Here is a 25842-nt window from a genome sequence, read left to right on the forward strand (position 1 = left end):
ACGCGGCTGAGGGTGCTGGCAGTACCGCGGCTGCAGTCTACCCCGGCCTACACACTCTTTCTGGCTGGCGCAGACGATGACTTTGGTCCCGGTGTTGCAGGAACCCCTTGGATCCAGGCCTGGATCCTGGTCAACGCCGGTTGACCTCACAACTCCTGTCCGGGTCGACTCCCTCAGTACTGACTGTGACGTCGTCCGGTCCCTTGGACGCTGTCTGCCCTGGTTTCAGCCCCGAACTAAAAGCTGCACCGGTCCAGCTTAGTTTGACGCCGATTCCGACACTGATGGGGGATTTCTATCCCTATGTTCAGCCTCCATCTATTCAACCTGTTTCTCAGGCCATGGAGGAAGGAGAGGACTAGGAGGAGTCAGAGGACCCTCTCACACAGCAGTGTGAATTGGATCGGGACAAGGCAGAAGAGTTAGGGGATGCCAGTGGTTTTGACCAATCGCCTGACCTTGGCTTCCTGTCTCCTCCTTCTGTGGCTTCGGTGGAGGGAGCGACTTATAGTGTGGTTTTGTGTAGGGCAGCCGAGGCCCTTGACCTCGAACTCCCTAAGGTGGGCCTGAGGACTAACCTCCTCACTGAGGTGCTCAAGCCGGCAGTAAGCTCTTCAGAGCCTCTACTGCCGTTCAATGAAGCACTCACTGACGTTCTTAGGGGCACTTGGTCCAGGCCCACCACAGGGGCTCCTGTGGATAGGAACGTGGCCAGACGCCACCACCCGAATCCAGGCGACCCTGCTTTTCTGTCCACCCACCCCACCCGAGAGTCTGGTTATCCAGGCCTCTCCTTCCTAGAGCACATTCCCCTCCGACCCTCCGGATAGGGTATCCAAGAAGCGGGAGCAGTTTGGTAAGAAACAGTTTTCATCTGCCAGCTTAGCGCTGTGGTAGGTGAAAACCACATGCCTCTTGGGCCGTTATTCCCACTCTGTGTGGGATATGGTTGCGTGAGTGCTGCCTCAGTGTCCGGAGGAGGCCTGGACAATTCTCTCCCAGGCTGTTGCTGACGGGAGGGATGCAGCGAAGTTCACCATACGGTGTGGACTTGACACCGCAGACTCGCTAGGCAGAGCGATTTCCACGACGGTAGCGCTCCGCCGCCACACCTGGCGGCTGTCCACTGGCTTTTCGGTGGCTGTCCACAACAACTTATGGACATGCCCTTTGATGGCTGTTGCCTTTTTGGCGACAAAGCCGATCATTGGCTGGAGCGCTTTAAGGACTCCCAGGCTACGTCCAAGTCCTTGGGCCTTTCTACCACCCGCACAGCCACTTCGGCCTTTCGTCCCTTTCATGGGCACCGAAGGGTCGCCCGACATGTTCGTTCAGCCACAAGCCACCTCACCGACCTCAAGGCGGCCGCGGACGTGGGTCAGTCCACCTCTACCCCTGCAGCATCAGCTTCAAATACTTCCTAGTCCAAGCTTTCAGGCCCATCTAACGCCAGTGGGCGACAGGATTCGCCATCACCTCCCCCACTGGAGCACAATCACTTTGGACAGGTGGGTGCTGTAAATTGTCTGAAGGACCTACTCCCTCCCCTTCGAGATTACCCCTCCAGCCATGCCACCCCAATACCACCGAATGTCGGGGGATCAACTGCAATTTCTACAAGAAGAAATTATGGCCCTCTTGGCCAAAGGGACCATCAAGCGTGTTCTTGCGCCAGTAGTAGGTGGTGGTTTCTATTCCCACTACTTTCTGGTACCCAAGAAGGAGAAGGGTCATCGTCCTTTCTTGGACCTTAGGAACGTCAACCGCTTCCTCCGGAAGGAGAAGTTCAAGATGTTGACGCTGTCTCCGGTCTTATCTACTCTCGACCCTGGTGACTGGAACGTAGCGTTGGACTTGCAAGACGCATATTTCCACATCCCCGTCCTGCCGGCGTTACCTGCGGTTCACGGTAGCCCACGAGCATTTTCAGTTCACTTTGCTCCCCTTTGGTCTTACCAGGACCCCTCGGGTGTTCACGAAAGTGATGGCGGTGGTCGCAGCCCATCTGCGCAGATCAGGGGTCCCAGTCTTCCCCTATCTTGATGACTGGTGTTGAAGGCCATCGTCTCCCACCTCCAGACTATGGCCGACCTCCTGCATTTGCTGAAGTCTCATCTGATTCCCTCCCAGAAGCTCCCTTTCATTGGGGCGGGTCTGGACTCAATGCAGTTTTAGGTTTATCCTCCCAAGCAGCTAGTCTGGGATATTCAGGCTATGATTCCGATCTTTCAGCCTGTATCCTGGGTTTCGGTCAGGATGACCCTCCGGCTGCTGGGCCTGATGGCCTCCTGCATCCTTTTGGTAGATCATGCTAGATAGCATATGCGGGCTTTGCAGTGTGACCTGAAGTCCCAGTGGGCACAGCCTCAGGGCAACCTGTCCGATCACGTCCAGATCTCAGAGGGCACTGCACGACAATTGCAGTAGTGGCTCACAAATCGCGATTGGTTCAATGGCAGATCCCTCTCCCTTCCCCAACCGGAGCACACAGTGATGACGGATGCGTCCCTCCTGGGATGGGGTGGCCCCATGGGAGAGGTGGAGATCAGAGGACTCCGGCGGAGCCTTGGCTCCACATCAACCTTTTGGAGCTTCGGGCGATCTGACTTGCACTAAAGGCATTCCTTCCCTCTGTCCGGGGAAGTGTGGTGCAGGTGTTCACAGCCAACCCCACCACCATGTGGTACTGCAACACACAGGGCGGGGTATGGTCGTAGACCCTATGTCAGGAGACACTGCACCGCTGGACATGGCTGGAACATCAGGGCATTTCCTTGGTGGTTCAACATCTGTCAGGTTCTCTGAACGCCAGGGTGGACCGACTCAGCAGTCGGTGCATGATGGATCACGAATGGCGTCTGCACTCGACCGTGACGCAAGGTCTCTTTCAGCAGTGGGGAGAGCCTTAGTTAGATCTATTCGCCACCGAAGAGAACACGCAATGTCAGCAGTTCTGCGCGCTGGTATTTCCAAGGCTGCACTCGCTCAGCGACGCTTTTCATCACGAGTGGAGTTACGGTCTGTTGTATGCCATTCCGCCTATACCACTTCTGCCCAGAGTGCTGAAGAAAATCAGGCGCAACTGGGCCCAAATCATCCTTGTGGCTCCAAATTGGGCACAAAGATACTGGTATCCCGAGCTACTCATCATGGCCATCGATCCCCCGAGCCGACTGCCTCTTCGGGAGGATCTTCTGTCGCAGCAGCAGGGGGCGGTCCTCCACCCGAACCTGTCCAGCCTCCACCTCAATGCGTCTAGATTAAGCGGTCACAGTTGACTGCTTTCGACCTTCCTCCCGAAGTCTGTGATGTCATCTTGGCAGCCAGGCGTCACTCCACTAAAACTGTATACGCCTGCAGGTGGAACAAATTTGTTGCATGGTGCGCAGCAAAGGCTGTGGATCCTCTTTCTGCCCCTCTTTCAGAGGTTCTTTTGTTCCTTCTTTCCTTGGCCAAGCAGGGCTCTGCTCTGGGCACTATCAAGGGCTATCTTTCGGCCATCTCAGCCTTTTTAAGGCTTCCTGATCAGCCTTCTCTTTTTAAGTCCCCTGTTGTAAATAGATTCTTGAAAGGCATTACACACATGTTACCTCCTGTCCCTTCCGTGATGCCTCAGTGGGACTTGAATCGTGTTCTGATCTATCGGATGTGTGCTCCTTTTGAGCCACTTCACAACTGTCCTCTTAGTCTTCTCACTTTAAAGACTGCTTTCCAGGTTGCCATCCCCTCTGCCAGAAGAGGGAGTGAGCTCCAGGCTCTTTCTTCTAAACCTCCTTTTCTTTCTGTCCATCCAGACAAATTTGTCCTAAGAATCCATCTTTCTTTTCTGCCAAAGGTTGCCACTGCCTTGCACATTAGGCAGACCATCACTTTGCCCACCTTCTTTCCGCCTCCGCATCCCTCATAAGAGGCTCCACCACCTAGACCCAAAACGTGCGCTCTCATACTGTCTGAACCGCACACAACAGTTCTGGGTGGATGATCAGCTCTTTGTTGGCTATGTGGGCGCCAAGAAAGGTTGGGCCGTCCACAAGCGAACCATATCCCGGTGAGTCGTTCTGTGCATCAAAGTATGCTACTCTTTGGCTAGAAAGGAGCCTCCAGTGGGGCTACGCGCCCATTCTACCAGGGCGACAGCTGCCACTACTGCTTTGGGACAGAGAGTTCCCTTGCATGATACCTGTCAGGCCGTTACTTGGGCTTTGCTGCACACGTTTACCAAGCACTATTGCCTGGACAGCCTAGTCCGGAGAGACGGCTTCTTTGGCAGTTCTGTTCTCTAGGACTTTCTGGTGTGATCTTGGTTCGCAGACTCGCCACCGGGGTTGGTATTGCTGGGGTATCTATACTACGGTTAGCAATCTATCACAAACGTGTTTCTTTCAGATGCACAAGTTACTTACCTTCAGTAACGATATATCTGTAAGAAACATTAGTTAGTGATAGATTCCTTACCGCCCCACCTATCCTCCCAGTTTCTGCAAACTGATTTCTAGGGTTAAGGTCATCCCTTTCAGGGCCCTAGTTTCATTGCACCAGTGGTCAGTTTTTTGCATGGCTCTACGTTCCTAGCGCGGAAAGTCGTGTACAGAACTGACGTCGGCGCGCAAGGGCGGCGTCTTAAGTACCTGCTGCGACCTCATCATCCCGGAGACCACGACGCAGACGACGGACGTGGAGCAGACCGACGCCACCTACTGACGCGCAGGGGTACTGCTGACGAAAACTTTCCGGATCCAGTCTGACGCTTGGGGGTAATTCTACGGTAAGGAATCTATCACTAACTAATGTTTCTTACAGATATATCTTAACCGAAGGTAAGTAACTTGTACTTTAATACTTGTGTTTTTTAGTATTTGCAAGGCACGTGGATTCATATTTATCCCAATCTAAAACTGTTGTTCACTGCAATGATTCTGTCTGTTCTCCTGGTGTTGACTTATTTCTGTTTTTGTAAATATTTTATGGTAAAACTTTGAGTGCTCGAATGAATGATATTTCCCCTTTCGATTATGTGTAGGAGTGTACTGAAAGTATTGGTGGAAATGTGACAGTAATGTTCTTTACAAGGCCCATCTGTACAATTCTCATTTCAGTGCCCATTGTTGTCTCAACGTGGCTCCTGGACATTGTTTCTATAAGCTGTGCTATTTTATGATCTCCCATCCTGAGTTCATCTGGGATTGCTTCTGTTGCTTCTTTTTGCCTTGGTTTGTCTCCCTAAATCAGTGGTTCTTAACCTGTGGCACGGGGACCCCTGGGGGGATGTCCATGACTGCTTAGAAAATACAATAATAATAACAGATTAGTGAAGTGAATGTAAACAAAGAAGCAAAGGGTACAATTGAAGATTTTGAAACATTCTGTAAATGTGAAGGAATTTGAAATTGTAGACTAAAGATTTAGTTTGCATGCTCTAATTGATTTGTGGGAGCAGTGCAAGTGCATCAAACAGGATATAGTATGGACGATGTGTCCTTGATGAATTTCGAAAAGCTTTGTGAAATAAATTAAATATTTCATTATTTGTGTATTTGTTTGATGAATGCTCGTTTCTGTATTTTTTTGTATTGTTTTATGATTCAACTCATTGAAATGCATAGGCTGGGGTCTTCAGCTTCCAGTATTGACTCTTTGGAGGTTCCCAAGGTTCCAGTAATGATTAAGTAGGAGTCCAGAGAAGTAAAATGTTTAAGAACCTCTGCCCTAAATGAACAGGTAGGCTTTTAGTGTTTTACAAGGCTTTGCATAATGAAGGATTTGACATGGGTCTTTCCGCAACCACGTTCAGCTTCCTTTTGATGAAACTGCAGACTTTTACTCCATGCTATTATTAATGCTCAGTTCAGACCAGTTTGGCTGCTTTAAGTGCAAAGTTTAAGCTATGGAAGACTGTTACAGTCTCTGTGGCACCACTCCAAGTGCAGCTCCGGTTAATTTCCATGCTGCTTTAGCTATTTGCTTTGCAGTTTCAGTAGACTCGACTCACTGTTCTCCTGACCTGCTCCTCCCAATTCAACTGCTTCTCTAGGTCTTTGTCCTAGCTGCCCTGTCTTGGCTGTTACAGATGGTATGATTTACACAGTGGTTCCATCTCTTAGGCATCATCACATTATAGTTTGGTTTAGAGAGCCGGGCTCTGACGAAGACAATGATTTGGAGACTGGTACCTGTGACCACATTGGTTACCACATTGGCATCACAAGGCTTTGGAAGCATTGTCCTTTGAGATTGTGTCGTAGAATGATTTAATGTTTGCATTTGTTGCTGCAATAACTGTCCCATGGGATTGGGGCCAGAAGAACCGCACTATGGGATGAGTTAAAAGTATGGTGTTCAACAGTCTCCAAAAGGCAAATAAAGTTTATCATCTCTTGGCGATCTCGCCATGGGAGTCTGCTCCACTAGGAAGGCTTCCTTTGCTCCTTTGTAAGTGCAAAACCGGTACAGAGACTAATTAATTAAGCTAGAGGTATGGAAAAACAAAATAAAATGCCACCAGCACCTACAGTTCATTATTGGAAGGATGCTCACTGGCTATTTCTAGAAAGCGTGCAGGTGAGAAACCAAGTAGTGAACCACTCTTTCTTGTCTCCCACCTTATTCTTCAACTGGGTGTAGAATATGGGGTTAGATATAGGGATAAATAAACAGGAAAACGGAGAGCACAGAACCGTACACTCTTAAAGTTTGTTAGTGTAATTAATAGACGTTATGCAGTGGAATTTCATGTCACCAACTCTTTATTATGGGTGAAATCCTGGGTCATGGCGTTGGGAGAGGAAAGGCTCTCCTTTTCATGGCTGTACGCCAGGCTTCTAATGTCTCCCGGCTCTCTTCCACTAACCCGGTTATTTGGACTCAATTCAAATATTTGCATCTTTGTTTCTGTTAAATCCTTCTGCATTGCCAGTCCTTCCTCCATGTTCTATTCCTCCATTTTCTGTTCTCCTTACTGCATTTAACTCTTCCAGTCTCTGCCTTGTATATCTACTTCCCCTGGTGGCTGCACCTGAATGTTTGCCTGACTTCCGGTTTGTGTCCTGCATGGCAGGGTCTGACTTCTTGATCTTCCTGCCAATTAGGGAATAAATGAATACTGTAGCGGTTAGTATTTGTGGGTATACAACTGTCAAATATATAAATGAGGGCTGTGCTTTGGCACACCCAGTTACACTTGCCTAAGCTAGCCCTGTCCTTGTAGACACATGTTACATGCAGGCTCAGCAGAGGTCTTTCTGTGAGTGCACAATCTGTCATTTGGCAATTAGTATTTGTGCCTCAAGGGCAATCTACTCTTTCTATCCAGGAATCCCCCAACGAAATCTATGTTGATGTTGGTGACTTCTCCTCCCAAGGGTAAAATGATGCATTTCTACATAGACAAATAGAGAAATGTCTGGATACAAATGACACGAACAGTACCCGTCTGATACCATCACTGTAAGACAGGCAAGCGTCATCCTGGCCAGTTACTAGGTTCACCTCTATGGCATGACTTTGACCGGTTCACTGCCTTTCTCACAGACCGTGGTCAGGACTGGTATTAGTTCATGGAAAGAAGCTGCAAACCAAAACATGCTGGTACACTGCGACAAGGACCATGAAGTCTTGTTTTTGGTGCTTGAATTGGTGGTACAGGTCCCCAGTGTTTAAGCTAGACGCTTCAATGAGAATAACATTTTCAAACCCTACATGTATAAGGTTCTTCAGCAGTACAAGATGGCTATGGTCATCACAAAATCAATGAGTGCTACCCAACTGATTCGTCTTCTTGCTAGCAAAGTAGCCAATTGGCTAAACAAGAAGCAGGTAGAGGTAGAGGGTGTAATTCATAGAGAATAAATAGCCTGCTCCTCTGGCCTAAACAGAGACCATAATGCCCCAATGACTTCCACATAGGTTATTTTATAAACAAAATGGAATCCACTGAGACAGAAGGGTTTGTGGTCCCTACTATGGTGGGGAGCACACAGTGTTGTTTAAATACCCCTCACACACCAACATGCCCCTTGGTGTCATGCTTCATCATCGGGGTCTTCGCACCCCTCTACGGGATGCGCGTGCTACGACCGACGACTACGTGGGAGCACTATCTGTGGACTATGTGTGGATGCGTGTGGGATAATAAATGTGAGTGGTGAAGTGGTGAGAGTTAAAAAATACCTGGCTCGTGGGGTGAAAAATAGACTTTTATTAAGCCCCCGGCTGGTATCATTAAAAGGGGTGCAGTGGGAGGTTGCTAGTGTATAATTATGTACATCAACCTCGTTAGTGCGTCTACATGGACATGTTTCGGAGTCAAAAACTCCTTCAGGACGGGAACTGCACAAAGTTCCAAACCTTTCTCACATGAATGTAAATGTTAAAGTGTATTCTAAAAAAGGGGGGTGAACTATAGGTGTTACGTACCTAATTAGTAGTTCAGTATTGTAGTCTTATTCGCCCATTTGGCGTGTATTATAGACTTCATGATTTTGATCAAAATGCCTCATGAGCCTTATGCGTGTTGTCGGGGGGGTTTTTCACTACGTTCAGCGATGATTATTGCAGGATGCGATGTGCCCTCTTCCCCTCAACGCGGCTCCGCTGGTTGTGGATCTTCCACATAGGTTAGCCACCTTCCCTAGCACCATCTTGGGGAGTCCCACTTCTCTTCATTTGGGGCAAGCAGCATTTACTTACCACCACCTCTGAGCCCAGCTAATCACTGATGTTTGAGTTTACTCAAATGGTGAAGAATAACTATGCTCTACAATTTTCCCAACCGCCTTCATCCAGGCCACTTCCGCCCCGTGTTTTTGAAATAGAAAGGGGACCAACAATGTTACTTCCACTACTGCTGTGGATTGAAAAAGGGATTGGGTGTTTTAATACTTCTTAGACCTAAACCAGTTTGTCCTTCTGCAGAGGTTCATGATGCTCATAATGGCTTAGCTGCTGCCAGTTGTCCAAAACAATTGGCTCTTCTCAGTTTATCTTCAGGACATCTAATTCCCAAAATAGAGATACTTCCTAAGGGGACACATGAATACCTCGGTTTCACTAGTAAAGGATATTGCAGTTTGGCCTCTGTTGCCTCTTGGGCATTTGCTTGGATCCTGACCTTGGTGGTGGTGGTCTCTGTAGCCCAGCAGAGTATCAGCTGCTACCTAGAGTGCATCTTAGACTGTTGTTACATCTAGCAATTGAAGCATGAAGCAGAGTCTGGCTTAGCCCAGCACTCAAGATCATATACCGTCTTGAGTTCTCGGTGAACTCTCCCAAATTTTACTAAATATCATCCCGAAAGATTCAGTTTATAGAATCTATTCTGTGCATTAGCCAGGCAGAGATATCATCATCTAGAGTGCCTGACAACCATATTGTGGATCTTTTCTAGACAAACAAGACTGTACCTGAATACTAATTGCAGAGGCTTGTTGGACTGTCGATGCCTTGTGTAACAATAGTACCCCAAAACAAGCTTCACAGGCATTTCCTGCAACTCTGTCTGGAAGAATATACTCATAGCCAATAAGGGTATTGAAACCGAAATAATTCTGCATCTTTATTTACCTATCCTGCACTGTTGGAAGAAGGTATAGTCCAGATCATGAAAACCAAGGGCGTTAAAATACACTGTCAAAACATGTTCTCTTGAGAGGTCTAAGCATTGTGTAAAATAAGACAATTCTGCTTAAGTTTTATTGTTTAGGGATGGTATAAAATATTGTTTAGTCTTTTTGCTACCTCTAGTTTATGTGCTTGGATTAGAGGTGCATGGTTTAAAAGTATGTTTTAGGTCTTATCTAATTATTTTATAAACTGTGAAGCGGTGTTAGCCTTTTGACTTTTGTGGACCCCTAGTAAATCACTGTTGGAAGCAGTGGACCCCTACCTAAGCACCTTTTACGATTTGAACCTCAAACCAAAGCACACAACTACAGAAAGGAGTATGTGGATACTAATGCACAAATTATTAAATATTTTCTTTAATTCACAAACACATAATTTTAAAGGGATGGTTAGGGCTTTTCAATTTGGTTTCATTTATAATACAGGAAGTGATGTGCAAGACTCCAGAATAACACTGTCTTTTTTGCTCCTATTGTATGTTTCTTTTGTCAGTGCATACTAGTGCTTCAATTAAGGCCACCAATCATGCATGTTGTTGTTTGTTTGTACCTACAAAACCAAGTTTTAGCCTCCAATGTTAAATTCCTTCACATTTTTAAAGTGTTCTAAAATGTTCAGTTTTGCTTTTTTATGTGTATATAATTACTTTGCTAATTTGAAAAAAAAATATTCTTAGCATGTGTTGGCTGCAGATACACATGCTATGCACACTCCTGCCATCTCGTGTTGGGCTCAGACTTTTCAAGTCGTTTTTCTTGAGTAAGTCTTTTTACTGCTGATGGGATGTTAAGTCTCCACCTACTCAAAGGAATGCACATGCCCAGTGGCTTCTTTGTTAGATTGATTTGTTTTCCCGCCATTTGGTTCGGATGGATTGCGGCGGAGCACCGCACCGCGCAGCTTCAGCATCTTCAAGCCCTGTACCAATTGTCTTTAATACATCTCTACAGCCAATGTCCTCATCTTCCATACGCTCAGCAGAGGTAGGGAGTCAAAGGCACTATTCACATGATTCCGATTCGCAAGGAGACTGCCTGTCCCCCCATACCCCCCACGCCCCCCAAACCCAGAATCATGGGATGCTTATGGCAAAGTGCTACCAGACCATGACATAGAACTCCCAATAACAGCAAAGGCATCTCCCCAGACTATACAGAGTCTTACCACAATGTTATTCAACTTGCATCTGAACTTCACAAGGTACAAATGCAAACCGCAGAGGAGGAGACAGACTTCCTGGTAGAGACACTCTGTAAGACAGAGCGCTCAGTGCAATATCTGCCAATAATAGGGTCCATGCTCAAGGTCCCTACAGATATTTTTAAAGACCCAGTTAAAACCAGAGTCCTTACGCCACATATTGCAAGGAAGTACAAACCTTCCCCCAATGTTCTCTTTACAGTAGTGGACATTCAACAGTTGATTCCCTGGTAGTGACAACAGAAAGGAAGAGAGCAGCTTCCCAAAGTACTGGTGATGCTCCTCCTCCAGATAAAGAAATAAGCAAATTAATCCAGTAGGGAAGAGGGTGGCAACTGTACACGCCAATTTGCAGATTGCTAAATCAGTAGGACTCTTATCCAGATATAACAAGGCATGATGAGATGAGATGAAATATTTAGTTCTCTTCCAGGGGATCCTCATCAATAGTCATAAGCATTAGAATAGTCATGAGCATTAGAATATTCCCGCCCATGCGCGGGACCCCGGAAACAATATATTATATGTGCCCCACATATATATAGACATATATATATATAAATATATATATATAAAAATAAGCAATTGCAGCCAAATAAAACAACAGAGCTGTAATATGTTGTGAAGAATTTCCACCATACAGTGTATTTTGCATTAGAAACACGAGAAACAACACCAATGCTTGTTTAGAAACTGTTTTAATGCTTAAACAAAAAGTAGAAATTCTCATAACACACTGTAAACATATACAGCTCCCAGGCTGCATTGCAAATCCCCAGTCTAAAAAGACTGAAAAGCTAACCTGTAGCTGAATGCACTAAAACTGACGCTGTGCCTTTAAGGCACCTCTGCCCCTAGCTTCCCATCATGCCTCAGGGGTTACAGTTAGGTCAGTTGTTCTTTCCGGCTCCTTCAGGAAGGACCCTGGATACTCAGCTCCACATTTTTCTGCCTTTTTCAGTCAGAAAATCTTCAAAAGAACAATTTTTTGATTTACTTTGACTTTTCACATCAGAGTCAAGTAAATAACTGCTTAGCAGTCAATTTTTTGTGAGGTTTTTCCTGTCAGGATGCCCTCATTATTTGATGATTGCCCTTCTTGTGGCCACAAGAAGGCAAAAACGGACTCTCATGAGGTCTGTATTTTATGCTTGCCAGGAGAGGAACAGGCTCTATGGTCTGGCCCAGAGATCCATGAGAGGAAGATCTACAGAGAGGAAGAGTTCAAAGAGACCCAGAACTCCCTCCAAAGGCAAGTCAGAGCGTCCATCAACCTCAGCACCGGGCTCGGCGCTGAAAAAACGACATCTGATGGACAGTTTGAGAGAAAAAGCTCCGTCGACGTCGATCGGCGTCGATGAGGAAATCGTCGTCGAAAAGAAGTTCGCCGACGTCGAAGAAAGCTCCGCCGTCGTCAACTAGGCGACGATCGGCGTCGAGAGAAGCCACGAGATCGCCGTCGACGAGAAGATCGACGTCAAGACATAAGTCAACTCCGCCGCCGTCAACCAGGCGACGGTCGGCGTCGAGAGACAGATCACACTCGCCGTCGTCTCGACGTCGACAGGCTTCAAAGAGTGTGACACCTCCGCCGACGTCTCCACGGAGGCGCTCGGCGTCGAGGAGCAAGAGCCCCCTCGGACGATCGTCGTCGAGGAAGGGATCATCGAAGGCACGTCGGCGCTCGACGTCGAGGATGTCCGATCCTCCGCCGTCGCCACATGCCAGGTCGACATCAAGGGCATCGTCGACGACAGGACATTGTCGATTGCCATCTCCGTCGCCGACAGACCAACGTCGGTCGACGTCGAGAGCTCCGTCGACGGCAGGGCAACGCCGTTCGACGTCGAGACCTTCGTCGACGGCAGGGCAACGCCGTTCGACGTCGAGACCTCCGTCGGCGGCAGGGCAACGCCGTTCGACGTCGAGGGAGAAGACTCCGCCGTCGGCTCATCATCGACGTCGAGGGACCACAGGTCAACGTCGAAGCATTCAACGCCGAATGTTATCACTCCGTCGACGCCGCAGAGGCGTTCGACGTCGAGGGAAAGGCTTTGGAGACGTCCCCCAACACCGGTGAGACGGAGATCTCCTTCGGTGCCTTCGACAGTCCTAGTGACACAATCTGCTTCGCTCCATTCCTCCTCAAGTGCCTCGGGTTCAACGGGGTCATCTTCTAGGAGTAGGAGTCCGGTACAAAAGAGTCCCCAGCGGGGGTACACTTCACATATAAGACTCTCGCCAAGATGGTATGCTCCTTTGAGTAATTGGAAGGATTCTAAGGCACCAGAGAGACTTCAAAGGTACTTGAGTCCAGTCCACAGGTCCCCTCTTCAGCAAGCAGAAGAGGCAGATGGACAGAGTCCTGCCATTCACCGATCACGCTCCCGAGAGAGAGGAGCGGACAGGTCGCATGCCCCTAGGGTCTCCCGATCGCCAAGGAGGGAGCAACCCAAATCTCAAACACCGAGAAAGGAGGTACGGACTGAGAGATCGAGATCTCCAGTACATCAGAGGGTATCGCGTTCTCCTCGAAGGGAGGAACGACCTAGGAGATCACCGGTGAGGAAGGAGCATTTTCACCACAGGAGAAGAAGAACTCCATCATCCTCCTCTCCATCTTCACCTGGATCTTCTAAAGGGGATTACTCTCCAACGCTGGCAGACAGCCCTCGCTCAAGAGCTTCCCCTCTTGACGACGTCAACACGTATCTGGACGTCTTACAAAGGGGTGCTCACAAGCTGAATATAGAGATGACCACTCCAGAGGTGTCCACTACTGTGATTTTTGAGACCCTTCATCACAAATCATATACACGGCCGTTGCTCCCATTAGTTCCAGGAATAATGGACCCAATCAAAGAGGTTTTCCTCACGCCAGCAACGATCAGGGCAGTACCAGCACGTATCCAGAAAAAATATAGGCCGGCCGACTCAGATCCTATCTTTGTTAAAGGTGAGCCTGCGGCGGACTCAGTTATTGTAGCCTCAGCTAAGAAGAATCACACAGTCGCTCCTTCTTCGTCAGTTCCTCCTGACAAAGACAGCAAGACACAAGATTCTTGGGGACGCAAGGTATGCAGCACAGCAGCTTCATCCCTGAAAGTCTCTAGTGCATCAGCCCTTCTGGGAAGGTACGATAGAGCCCTATGGGACTCCATGGAACGATTCAAAGGGAAATTGCCCAAGGAGGACCAGAAGGACTTTGAGGAGACAGTGACGGAGGGCTGTTTGGTGGCAAACCAAATGATTAGTTCATCAGCAGATAACGCCCTTCTAGCTGGACATAACTACTCACATGGGATATGTGCGAGGAGATCCTCTTGGTTACATTTAACTGGGCTCAAACCAGATGCCCAGCAGCGCATCCTCAATCTACCTTTTTCCGGATCTTCACTCTTCGGGGAGCATGCCGATCAGGAAATGGCCCGTATGAAGACTGAGTTAGACACAGTAAAGGCAGTAGGTCTGGAAAAACAGAAAGCACCGTTCAAACGACGCTTCAAGACCAACAAGAACCAGGGAGGCCAACAGAGGGTTCAAACCCCTCAATGGTCTCAAAACAAGCCACAAGGAAAGCCGCAATACAGAGGAGGAAGGTCGAGCAGAGGCAGAGGCGGACATCATCAGTCCTCTACCACACCTAGAGGAGGCAATGCCTGAGCAGTGGCTTCCTCTGACACCGTTACCCACTCCAGTGGGAGGAAGTGCTGCACAACATCTGGCAGAGTGGGTCAGCATCACAAAAGATCGATGGGTGCTGAATATACTGCGCAATGGATATGCGCTACGTTTCAGGAAGAAACCACAACCGGCTCCTCCGAAAAAGTCTCGCTCGTACCAACTAGAGCTCCTCAAAAGGGAAGTGAGCGTCCTCTTAAAGAAAAACGCAATCGAAGAGGTACCCCTATCCCAAAGGGGGAAAGGAGTGTACTCAAGATATTTCCTTGTCCCCAAAAAAGACCAAGAAGGCAAATTCAGACCGATTTTGGATCTTCGACTCCTCAACAAAGTGGTGGTCAAAGAGAAGTTTCGCATGTTGGCACTCCACCAAATATGTCCTCATCTGCAAATCGGAGATTGGATGTGTTCGGTGGATTTACAAGACGCGTACTTCCACATTCCTATTACACCAGGTCATCGAAAGTACTTGAGGTTCCTGGTAGGGTCCAAGCATTACCAGTTCAAAGTGCTTCCTTTCGGACTCAAACACGCACCAAGGGTCTTCACCAAGTGCATGGCAGTGGTAGCGGCGTGTCTACACAAAAAAGGTCTCTTTGTGTACCCATATCTAGACGACTGGCTCCTGAAGAGTCCGTCGCCTCGTCAAGCCACCAAAGACTGTCACCTGTGTCTCCAACAGCTACACAGGCTCGGCCTCCATGTGAACTCAGAAAAATCGATCCTGCAGCCCACGCAAACTATCCACTATCTGGGAGCAGTTCTAGACACAAAGTTAGGAAGAGCGTTTCCTTCGCAAGAGAGACTATCTTCCATGGGACAAAAATGCAAAAAGTTACTTCAGGTTCCTCGTCCAAAGGTGCGAGACGTAGCGTCTCTATTGGGCTCCATGGCGTCCTGCATCTTCCTAATACCGAACGCCAGGTTGAGGATGCGGCCTCTACAAGAGTCTGTGGAGGATCAGTGGGACCAAGCGACTGGAGATTTGGAGAATCGAATCATCCTGTCTCAAGCAGCACTGACCTCAATACAGTGGTGGACTCGCCCTCGGAATGTCCTGCAGGGAGTCCCTTTTCAGCAACCTCTTCCTTCGCTGTCTGTGGTAACGGACGCATCTCTAGAAGGCTGGGGTGCTCACATGGGTCATCTTCAGATTCAGGGTCGCTGGTCGACCAACCTTCGGACATACCACATCAACATGCTGGAGCTTCGAGCAGTTCATCTGGCGCTCAAAGCGTTCTTTCCAGCAATAACAACGGACAAAGTCCTGGTTCAGACGGACAACACTACAACTATGTTCTATCTGAACAAGCAGGGAGGAACTCGATCTCGCCCTCTGTCTCTGGAGGCCCAGACAATCTGGCACTGGCTTCTGGCTCGGGGACTGTCGGTGGTGGCAGTGCACCTTCCAGGCGAGCTAAACACAAAAGCAGACGCACTCAGCAGGCACTTCGAAGATCAGCCAGACTGGGTGCTAAACGACGAAGTGGTCGAAGAACTCTTCCGTTGCTGGGGTCGTCCAGACATAGACTTATTTGCGGACGACGAAAACGCCAAATGCCACGCCTTCGCGTCCAGGTTCCACCGGCCAGGGACGCAAGGGAACGCTCTCCTGCTGGAGTGGACAGGAATGTTCGCTTATGCTTTTCCCCCTCTGGCACTGATTCCGAAGGTGGTGGCCAAGCTCATCAGATCGAGCATGGACATGATCCTAATTGCTCCGGATTGGCCGCGACAATGGTGGTATCCAGATCTGTTACATCTGTCGCTGTGTCCACACAGACGTCTGCCGTGCAGGCCAGACCTGCTGAGCAAGATGGACGGGAGGATCCTGCATCCCAACCTCCCGTCGCTGAACCTGACTGCATGGCTCCTGAGGTCTTGCAATATGGACACCTAAATCTGCCTCCGGAATGTATGAGTATTTTAAGAGAGGCAAAGAGACCTTCTACAAGGACGTCTTATGCGTTCAAGTGGAAAAGATTTTTCATTTGGTGTAAGGACCATGGCTTTGATCCCACCAAAGGGCAAGAAGAGGTAGTCCTGCCATACCTCCTATACTTAGCGACATCAGGGTTGAAATACGCTTCTATTAGGGTTCATTTATCCGCCATAGTAGCGTACAGAAAATCACCTACACAAACATCGTTTTTTCAGGTCCCAGTGGTGAAGGATTTCCTTCAGGGATTAAAGAAGGTCTATCCCCCTGTGAGAAATCCTTCTCCTCCATGGGAGTTGAACCTGGTTCTCTCCAGACTGATGTCTACACCGTTTGAGCCTATACACAAGGCCTCCTTGCAGCATCTCACTTGGAAGGCGGCCTTCTTGGTGGCAATAACCTCTGCGCGCAGGGTTAGCGAGATACAAGCACTCTGCACCAAGGAACCTTACACTGTGTTTCACCACAACAGAGTGGTAATGAGGGCTTACCCATCTTTCCTTCCAAAGGTGGTATCGGATTTTCATATAAATCAAACGATTACCCTTCCTTTGTTCTTTCCTAACCCATCGACCCCAGCTGAGAGGTCGTTGCACTCGTTAGATCTTAAAAGGGTGCTAAAGTTTTACCTAGAAAGAACGAAGGACACCAGAAAGACAGACCAACTCTTTGTCAATTATGGTGCAATGAGGACCGGGTTTGCAGCAGCCAAAAGATCCATCTCCAGATGGATTGTCTCTTGTATCAAACTAGCATACCAGCTCATTCCACTAGAGGGAAAGCAGCCACAATAGCTTTTTTGCATGACATTCCTATGTCAGAAATATGCAAGGCTGCGACATGGAAATCAGTCCATACCTTTACAAGGCATTATTGCCTAGAGTCTGATTCCAGAGCGGATTCTCAAGTAGGGCAAGCCTCCTTGAGAAACCTTTTTGGGTAGAATAAGGCCTATTCTTGGGCCTACGGATATGAATGTTATCTGTTGATTCCTTTGCCCGCAGGGATGAGGTGAGGCTCGCTACTCTATTCTAATGCTTATGACTATTGATGAGGATCCCCTGGAAGAGAAGGATTAGTTACTTACCTGTAATCCTAGTTCTCTTCCAGGGGTATCCTCATCAAAGTCATAAGCAACCCTCCCGCCTCCCCGGGCAAAGGACTTTGTTTATTACATAGGAGATGTTTTTTAACCTGTTATTACCATGGTTTGGTTTTCAGTCTCCGAAAAGAACAACTGACCTAACTGTAACCCCTGAGGCATGATGGGAAGCTAGGGGCAGAGGTGCCTTAAAGGCACAGCGTCAGTTTTAGTGCATTCAGCTACAGGTTAGCTTTTCAGTCTTTTTAGACTGGGGATTTGCAATGCAGCCTGGGAGCTGTATATGTTTACAGTGTGTTATGAGAATTTCTACTGTTTTTTAAGCATTAAAACAGTTTCTAAACCAGCATTGGTGTTGTTTCTCATGTTTCTAATGCAAAATACACTGTATGGTGGAAATTCTTCACAGCATATTACAGCTCTGTTGTTTTATTTGGCTGCAATTGCTTATTTTTATATATATATATATATATATATATATATATTTATATATATATGTCTATATATATGTGGGGCACATATAATATATTGTTTCCGGGGTCCCGCGCATGGGCGGGAATATTCTAATGCTTATGACTATTCTAATGCTTATGACTTTGATGAGGATACCCCTGGAAGAGAACTAGGATTACAGGTAAGTAACTAATCCTTCAACTTCTCCTTGAATAGTTCTGGAAGAGGGGGGAACCGTACCGGAAGAGGGGGGAAGACCTATTAGCAGAGGGTAGACCAGTATCTAATGCAACCACATGTTGCGCCCTTGACGGTGCTGACACTGTTACAACAGGAATACATTTCTCTATACTACTATGCAGACGTGACTGGCTATGTATCTCAGACTTCAAGCCAGAGATGCAACAACATCTGATTAATGTTTCATTTAACAGGGAACTCCTATTTGGATCAGAGATAGACTCTTAATTAGTTAAATAAAGAAAGGACTGAAACCGCAAAGTCTATGGGAGCCTTGCAGTCTACTACACCACGACAACAGTCCTTTCGGAGGTATCGGGGATGAGTGGCTTTCAAGACTAGCGCTCCTGACACCCAAACTTTCCAGCAGCAGCAATTCCACTAGCAAACTCAAACTGGCAAGCGCCATTACAGGGGTGGTATTAAACGTAGAGGAAAAAGTAGAAGAATGCCTGCAAGGGGATCTTCCAACTGTAAAAATTTTGTCGGAGAAAGCCTATAACAATTTCACCAGTTGTGGCCCTAAGTAACATCAGACTGGTTGATGCTAGACCTTATCCACGGGGAGTAGTGCCTAGAACTAAAATGCCACCCACCAAACATTCCTTCTTGCAAATAAACCCTGAGCATGTACACCTTCTCAAGTAAGAAGTGAAAGCTGTGCTGTAAAAGGAGGCTATATAGCCTGGACCACACAGACACCAAGGCTAAGGGGTGTACTCCCTATACTTTTTAATACCCCGAAAAAAGGGACACTAAGATAAATACTGGATTAACGACCGCTCCGACTTCACATCCTGTCAGAACACATCCCCACTACAGGATGTAATACCACACTACAAAAAGGCGACTTCATGACAGTGCTAGATGTGAAAAACACATAGTTTCATATACTAATTCTCCCCGCACATCGGCATTACCTCCTGTTTGTGGTAAGTGGTAGTCATTACAAGTTCAAACTACTATCATTCGGGGTAACACCACCAAGAGTATGTACCAAATGTCTAGCAGTAGTAGTACTAGCAGCACAATTAAGGAGACGGAACATTCATGTCCTCCCATACCTCGACGATTAGCTGATCCAGTGTTCCAGCAAACAGTTGCTTGCAAGACACAGGCCACTATCAATCTGTTACACAAACTGGGATTTGCAGAAAATGCTACAGATTCCCACTTAGAACCTCTTCAAATACAGCCATATATAGGAGTAGTACTCAATTTGATCTCTGCCAAAGCTTACCACATTTCACAGAGGGTTCCCAATCTCCAGAACCAACTGGCTCTTTTTCAGGCACATCGTCACTTGCCAGTCCAGGAGATTATGCACCATCTAAGTATGATGGCCTCTTGTATAACAATAGTCCCACATTCCAGGCTACACCCGCACCCGTTACAGGAGTGTCTAACATCCCAGAGGTCACAAGCAGGGGTAGGTTGGAGAATCTAGTGTTGGTTTCACCAAGGGTTCATCAGTCTTTGAAGTGTTGAAATGCACACAATAACCTGAAGGGCAGAACTTTTCTGTACTCCTTCCTGCAATTGACCATCACCACAGATGTATCACTCGTAGGATGGGTTGCACTGCACACATGGATGACATCACGGAACAGGGCAAAAAAACTGTTCACCAAGAAACATTCCACATCAGTGTTCTAGAACTCCTAGCCATTCAGATGGCTCTCATAGCTTTACTTCCTAGTATAATTGGGCAGAATGCTCTTCTCCACACAGACAATATGAAGGAAGGACTCACTCAGTGAAACTGTCTTGATTAGCACAGACCATTTGGCACTGGGCTGTTCAGCACCATATTCACCTCCTGGTGGAATATCTTCCGGGAGTGGACAGTTAAGTGATGGACCTACTAAGCAGGATGTAGCAACAAGTCCACAAGTGGGAACTTAAACCTCAAGTCCTTCACAAGTACTACTAGTGTTGCGAAACACTAGAAATAGATTCGCCACCGAGGAAAACACAAAATGTCAAAACCTCGCCTCCAGGTACCCACATCCCCAATCCAAGGCAATGCTCTATGGATGAACTGGTCAAAGATATTTCAGTATGCTTTTCCACCTCTCCCGCTCATTCTTGAATCATCTTAGTGGGAGCCCCAAGATATCCTTATAAAAGCAGTAGATAATACTATCATAGGCTACAATGCAATGAACAGGCACTGCAGTAGCCTATATGAAATGAAATGAAATGAAAAATTGCACTTATATAGCGCGTAACTACCCGGAGGCCTCGCAGCGCTTTAGACTGATTACTGTGTCGGGCTACTGGGTACTTCAACACGCTTTTGCAAACAAATAAGTTTTTAGAGCTTTCCTGAATGACATTCGGTTGTTATTTTCTCTCAGGGTTAAAGGAAGAGAGTTCCAGAGCCTCGCAGCCGTGTGAGTAAAAGAGCGGCCGCCCCATCGGGCTTTGTTGATTTTAGTCGTAGTTGCCAGATGCAGTGTACCAGAGCGAAGAGCTCTGGATGGCGTATAAGGCAACACTAAGGGGTACAGAACGGCAGGGCCTGTTCGATGGAAAGATTTGTGCAAAATGCACATGGCCTTAAACTGCGTTCTGGCGGCAACAGGGAGCCAGTGAAGTTCTTTTAAAGCATTCCTCGCGATTGCCAGCGCGGGATGTTGAATAATAATCGGGCGGCGCAGTTTTGCGTCACTTGAAGCCTGTTGGTAACTACCGCCGGGGCTCCTAGATATAGGACATTTCCATAGTCCAGGCGAGAAAGTATCAGGGCCTGCACCATGACCCTTCTCGCCTGGAATGGAAGCCGAGGGAGCACTTTGCGGAGCATTTTCATTAGCCCAACGCATGTGGAGGCAGTTTTGGTGGCTTGGACTGAAAAATCCAGCGCTTTGTCAAGCCAGATTCCCAGGCTCTTTATCTGAGGTTTAGGGGGGGGGAGCGCCGAGACATGAGGGCTAGATGGAAGCCAAGGTGGTCAAGGAGGGGTTGCCCAATAACATGATCTCAGTCTTCTCCCCATTGAGTTTGAGGTGGGAGGTTTGCATCCACTTAGCAACAGCCTCTAGACAAGGGCCCAAGGTGTTAGACGACCCCTTCGCGTGGTCCAAAGAGACCACCAATTGGGTATCGTCTGGGTAGGTGACAATCCGCACACCGAAAGGGTGGACTATCTTCTCTAGAGGTTGCATATAAACGTTGAAAAGGGTGGGGCTCGGGGAGGAGCCCTGAGGAACCCCACAACTGAGCGGATGTTTAGATGATTCCACCTCGCCCTCAAACACCTGGAAGAATCGCTCATCCAGGAAGGAAGTCAGCCAAGCCAGGGCCGTGCCCGACACACCCATGCCTTTCAAACGATGTAATAACTGTGTCGAACGCGGCGCTGAGATCGAGAAGTATAATGGCTGCTTTTCCTCCCTGATCCAGTATAGCTCTTGCTGCCTCCGTCACTGCCAGAAGGGCAGTTTCAGTGCCGTGCTGAGGGCAGAACCCCGTCTGGGAGATACGTAGTAGATTATTGGACTCTAGGTAATCCACTAAGATCTTGTTGACATGCCTCTCCAGAAGTTTACTCATCCACGGAAGCAGCGAGATGGGGGGAAAATTGGTCAGGTTGCTCTGATCCAAGTTCGGCTTTTTCAACAGAGCCCTGACCATCGCGCACTTCCATGGGGCTGGAACGGAGTTAGAGGTGATGGAGGCATTGAGGGCATCCAGGATGAACGGGCGGATGGTATCAATCACCTTAACTAGAGTCTGCGGCGGTGCCGGGTCATTAGGAGATCCCGAGATGACTTTAGGGACCATTTTATCTAATGTACTGGAATCAAGAAGTGGAAAAGTAACCAGTGAGCAGAGCATGGGCAGATCAGAATCTGTTTTGAAGGTGAAACCCGTATCATCACTACCTGTCGAGAGTAGGGAATAAATGGCCTGGATCTTCTGAAAGAAGAAAGTGGCTAAGTTGTCACAGCGGGCCTGTGCACCATCCGATGCCAGGAGCTCAGAAGGAGGGGAGATTAAAGATTTCGCAATTTAAAAAATTTCCCTAGGGTAGTTTGCTGCCAAATTGATTTTAGTTCTGTAGAACTCAGCTTGTGCAAGTTTTATTTCATTTTTATAGTGCTTTATTGCGGCTATATACTCTGATTTCTTCAGTTGGGAACGATCTTTCCTCCAAGCTCTCTCCGATTTACGGCAGGCTTGTTTCAAAATTCTAAGGGCGGGAGAATACCAGGGAGCAACTTTAGATCTTTTTATTACTTGCAAGGAGCCCTTTGGAAGAACTTGGTCGAGGGTGCTAGAAATCCAATTATCAAAATTGAGAGCTGCCATATTGGAATTACTCGTCCTCCGGGGTGGATGTTCAGAGAGAGCCTGTTCCCATTTAAGAAGCGGAAGAGAGCTCCATTTCCTGCCCCAATGTTTATCATAAGTTTGTGAGATAGAGGGAGTACTTATGGACCATGTAAGAGGTATTAAAAAGTGATCGGTCCAGGGTAGTGGTATCGATACTTGAACCGATAGACTGTCTAGATTACTGTAGACATGATCTAAGAGGTGTCCCTTGTTATGTGTCGGGTAAAAACCCTTTTGGGAAAGGTCAATAGCCTGGAGATTTGAACGGAGGCTATTAGCTGCGACATCAAGCGGATCATCTAAGTGCAGATTCAGGTCACCCAGCAAAGTGAAATTTGCTGAGGTGAGCACTAAGTTAGCAGCTATATCCGTCATGTCAGTGAGGAAATCAGCAAGGGAGCCAGGTGGTCGGTAAACTAAAATACCGGAAAAAGTGATGGTAGGGGAAAATTCAAGAGTGAAATGTAGGCTCTCACAGGCTGGTGTGGTAGAGGAGGTGACACGGCATCTATAATTATCTCTATAGATGATGGCCAATCCTCCACCTCTACCTGACTGGCGGTCCAGTCGCTTGAGGGTGTAGCCTTGAGGAGTGGCCCACACTGACGCTGGATCGTTTTGTAACTGGAGCCATGTCTCGGTTAGAAAGAGGGCTTCGGGGTTAAGCTCCTCTATCAGTAACGCTAGTTCAGTATGGTGCTTTGGCAGGGACCGACAGTTCAGGAGAAACATTTTCTTTTTAAGCATAGAGGAATGTTTGCCTGGAATCGGAGGGGATAGACACCAGTCGCATATTTTACAACCGGCATTTGTAGTATTAGGAGGGACCGAGTGTAGACAAAGTGGGTTAGCAGTAGGTCGTAATGCAAGCAGAGAGGAAGCGCCATAAAAAAAGCGGCGTCCTACCATGGTGCCAGGGCCAGAAGCTGGAAGCGTCTGGACGCGGACTGGCGCAGACTGGCTTCTCTGGCGCCTCTTCGGCGCGTCTATGGCGCTCCCGCTGCGCGTCACCGCTGCGCGAATGGACTGGGGCTGAAATAGATTGGGAGGTGAGGAAAGACTAGACCGTCACCCTCGAAAGATGGCCGCCCACCAAGGAACAATCAGGAAGTGCGAGCGCTATTACTCCCTCCACACAAACAGCATGAATTTGCTGCGGTGGACCGGGGAGTCAGCGCGCCAATGTCAGGGTAACAACAATTTTAATATAACAGTTTAAAAGTTCAGGTTAAAAAAAACCCTTGCAGCAAAGTCGTATCAAAATGCACACGTTAGCGCTATGAAGTTAGTAGTCAATCTGATTCGAGCGCGTTAGTGCAAAGCCCTTATGTAGTCAGGGAGGGAGGGAAGACTAGACCGTCACCCGCGAAAGATGGCCGCCCACCAAGGAACAATCAGGAAGTGCGAGCGCTATTCCTCCCTCCACACAAACAGCATGAATTTGCTGCGGTGGACCGGGGAGTCAGCGCGCCAATGTCAGGGTAACAACAATTTTAATATAACAGTTTAAAAGTAATCAGGTTAAAAAAAAACCTTGCAGCAAAGTCGTATCAAAATGCACACGTTAGCGCTATGAAGTTAGTAGTCAATCTGATTCGAGCGCGTTAGTGCAAAACCCTTATGTAGTCAGGGAGGGAGGGAAGACTAGACCGTCACCCTCGAAAGATGGCCGCCCACCAAGGAACAATCAGGAAGTGCGAGCGCTATTCCTCCCTCCACACATATACCTTTGTTTGATTATTACTTAAGTTTGGTATTTTTTTACAATCTGGCGACAGCACCCTGTAGAACACTCCAAGAGAGGCTGAGTTCCTCAGATTTTCTTCTGCACGTTGTGTGACCGGGAGTCCCCCTGAGCTCTGCTCAATTTTTTTTCCTTCAAAACTTAAGATATCTTCAAGAAAATCTTGGATTCTTCAAAGAAAAAGTCTCTTAAGGTTATGTGGAACATGCGATAAGTTGAGGTTCCATGCTGAAGTAAAGGACTGCAAGATTTGGAGAACTTTATCAACCAAAAGCCTGAAAGATAAAGAGGGTAGGTTGTTGATTTGGCTGCAGAGACTTACAAATAAATCTGATGTCATCTCTGAGGATGGGGAAAGCTCTGCCTCATATACCTCTTTGGAAAAATCTAAAAGGAGAGAGAGGTCACGAGTTTATTGGGGACAATAAAAAAGCTTCTAAATAAATCCTGTCATGAAGCAGCAGGTCCCTCACCAAAAGGGAAGCCTTTATTTCCTGCTGAGGAGAAAGACAATCTGACCTCAAAGTATGAGAAACCCTCTTCAGAGCCATCTACTATAAAGATTAGTCCCTAAAAAGCTTGGGTCGTCGACGGGACAGTCCTCTGGGCCCCGGTTGCACATCTATCCCCTCCATCGTAGTTGACTATCTCGCTGTCCAAAAAACCACAGTCGTTGTAGGTCTCACATGTGCTGTCGATGACGATGCCTGTACTGGCGGAAAGGGTACCCTCACCGCCGACAACTTCCTGGTCGGCGATTCCTTCTCAGTAGTATTTTCAGCGAATTTCTTTTTTTCACATATTATCTTATTATCAAACCTAACTATGGCGTTAATTTAATAGTTTGTTCTGTAAATTTCTGTGGGTCTTATATTCATATTCTAAATGTAATGTATTTCTTTGGACCTGGCCTCTGTTTATGGCAAACATCTGGCCAGTGCAAAAAGAATAATTAAAGGATATAATGCTAAACAATGTCAAACACTTACCCTTCGTAACGAGATCTGGGCCTAATTCCATATCTTTTCTTGCTCACCACGCTATCCCAGTTTGGACCCAGCCATATGCAAATCAGTCTTGACCATGCTCCCCATCAATCAATCAATCAAGGATTGATAAAGTGCACCTACTCACCCGTGAGGGTCTCAAGGTGCTGGGGGGAGGTTGGGAGCAGATCTGTCTAAGTGCTGGGGTTATTCAAAGAGCCAGGTCTTGAGGTCCTTCTTGAACTGGGGTAGCGTGGAAGATAGTCTGAGGTGGAGGGGTAGTGTGTTCCAGGTCTTGGCAGCGAGGAAGAAGAAGGGCTTTACTCCAGTACTGGTCTTGCGGATCCGTGGAATGATAGATAGGGCGAGCTGAGCGGAGGTGTCTTATGGGTGCGTGGAAGCAGACGCGTCTTTTCAGGTATGCTGGTCCGGCGTTGTGAAGGGACTTGTAAACGAGGGGGAGAAGTTTGAAGGTTATTTTTTTGTCTGCCAAGAGCCAGTAGAGTTTGCGGAGGTGTTGAATGATGTGGCTGTGCTG

General features: G+C 47.6%; 1 protein-coding gene across 2 annotated transcripts in view; it reads left to right on the forward strand.

The window, feature by feature from the left end:
• Positions 1-25842, forward strand: part of SNX1 (sorting nexin 1) — a 749531-nt gene that overhangs the window by 403863 nt on the left and 319826 nt on the right. The gene's annotated exons all lie outside the window — the stretch shown is intronic.

The sequence above is a fragment of the Lissotriton helveticus genome, chromosome 3_2, assembly GCF_964261635.1.
Source record: "Lissotriton helveticus chromosome 3_2, aLisHel1.1, whole genome shotgun sequence".
In the NCBI taxonomy this organism is placed as follows: domain Eukaryota; kingdom Metazoa; phylum Chordata; class Amphibia; order Caudata; family Salamandridae; genus Lissotriton; species Lissotriton helveticus.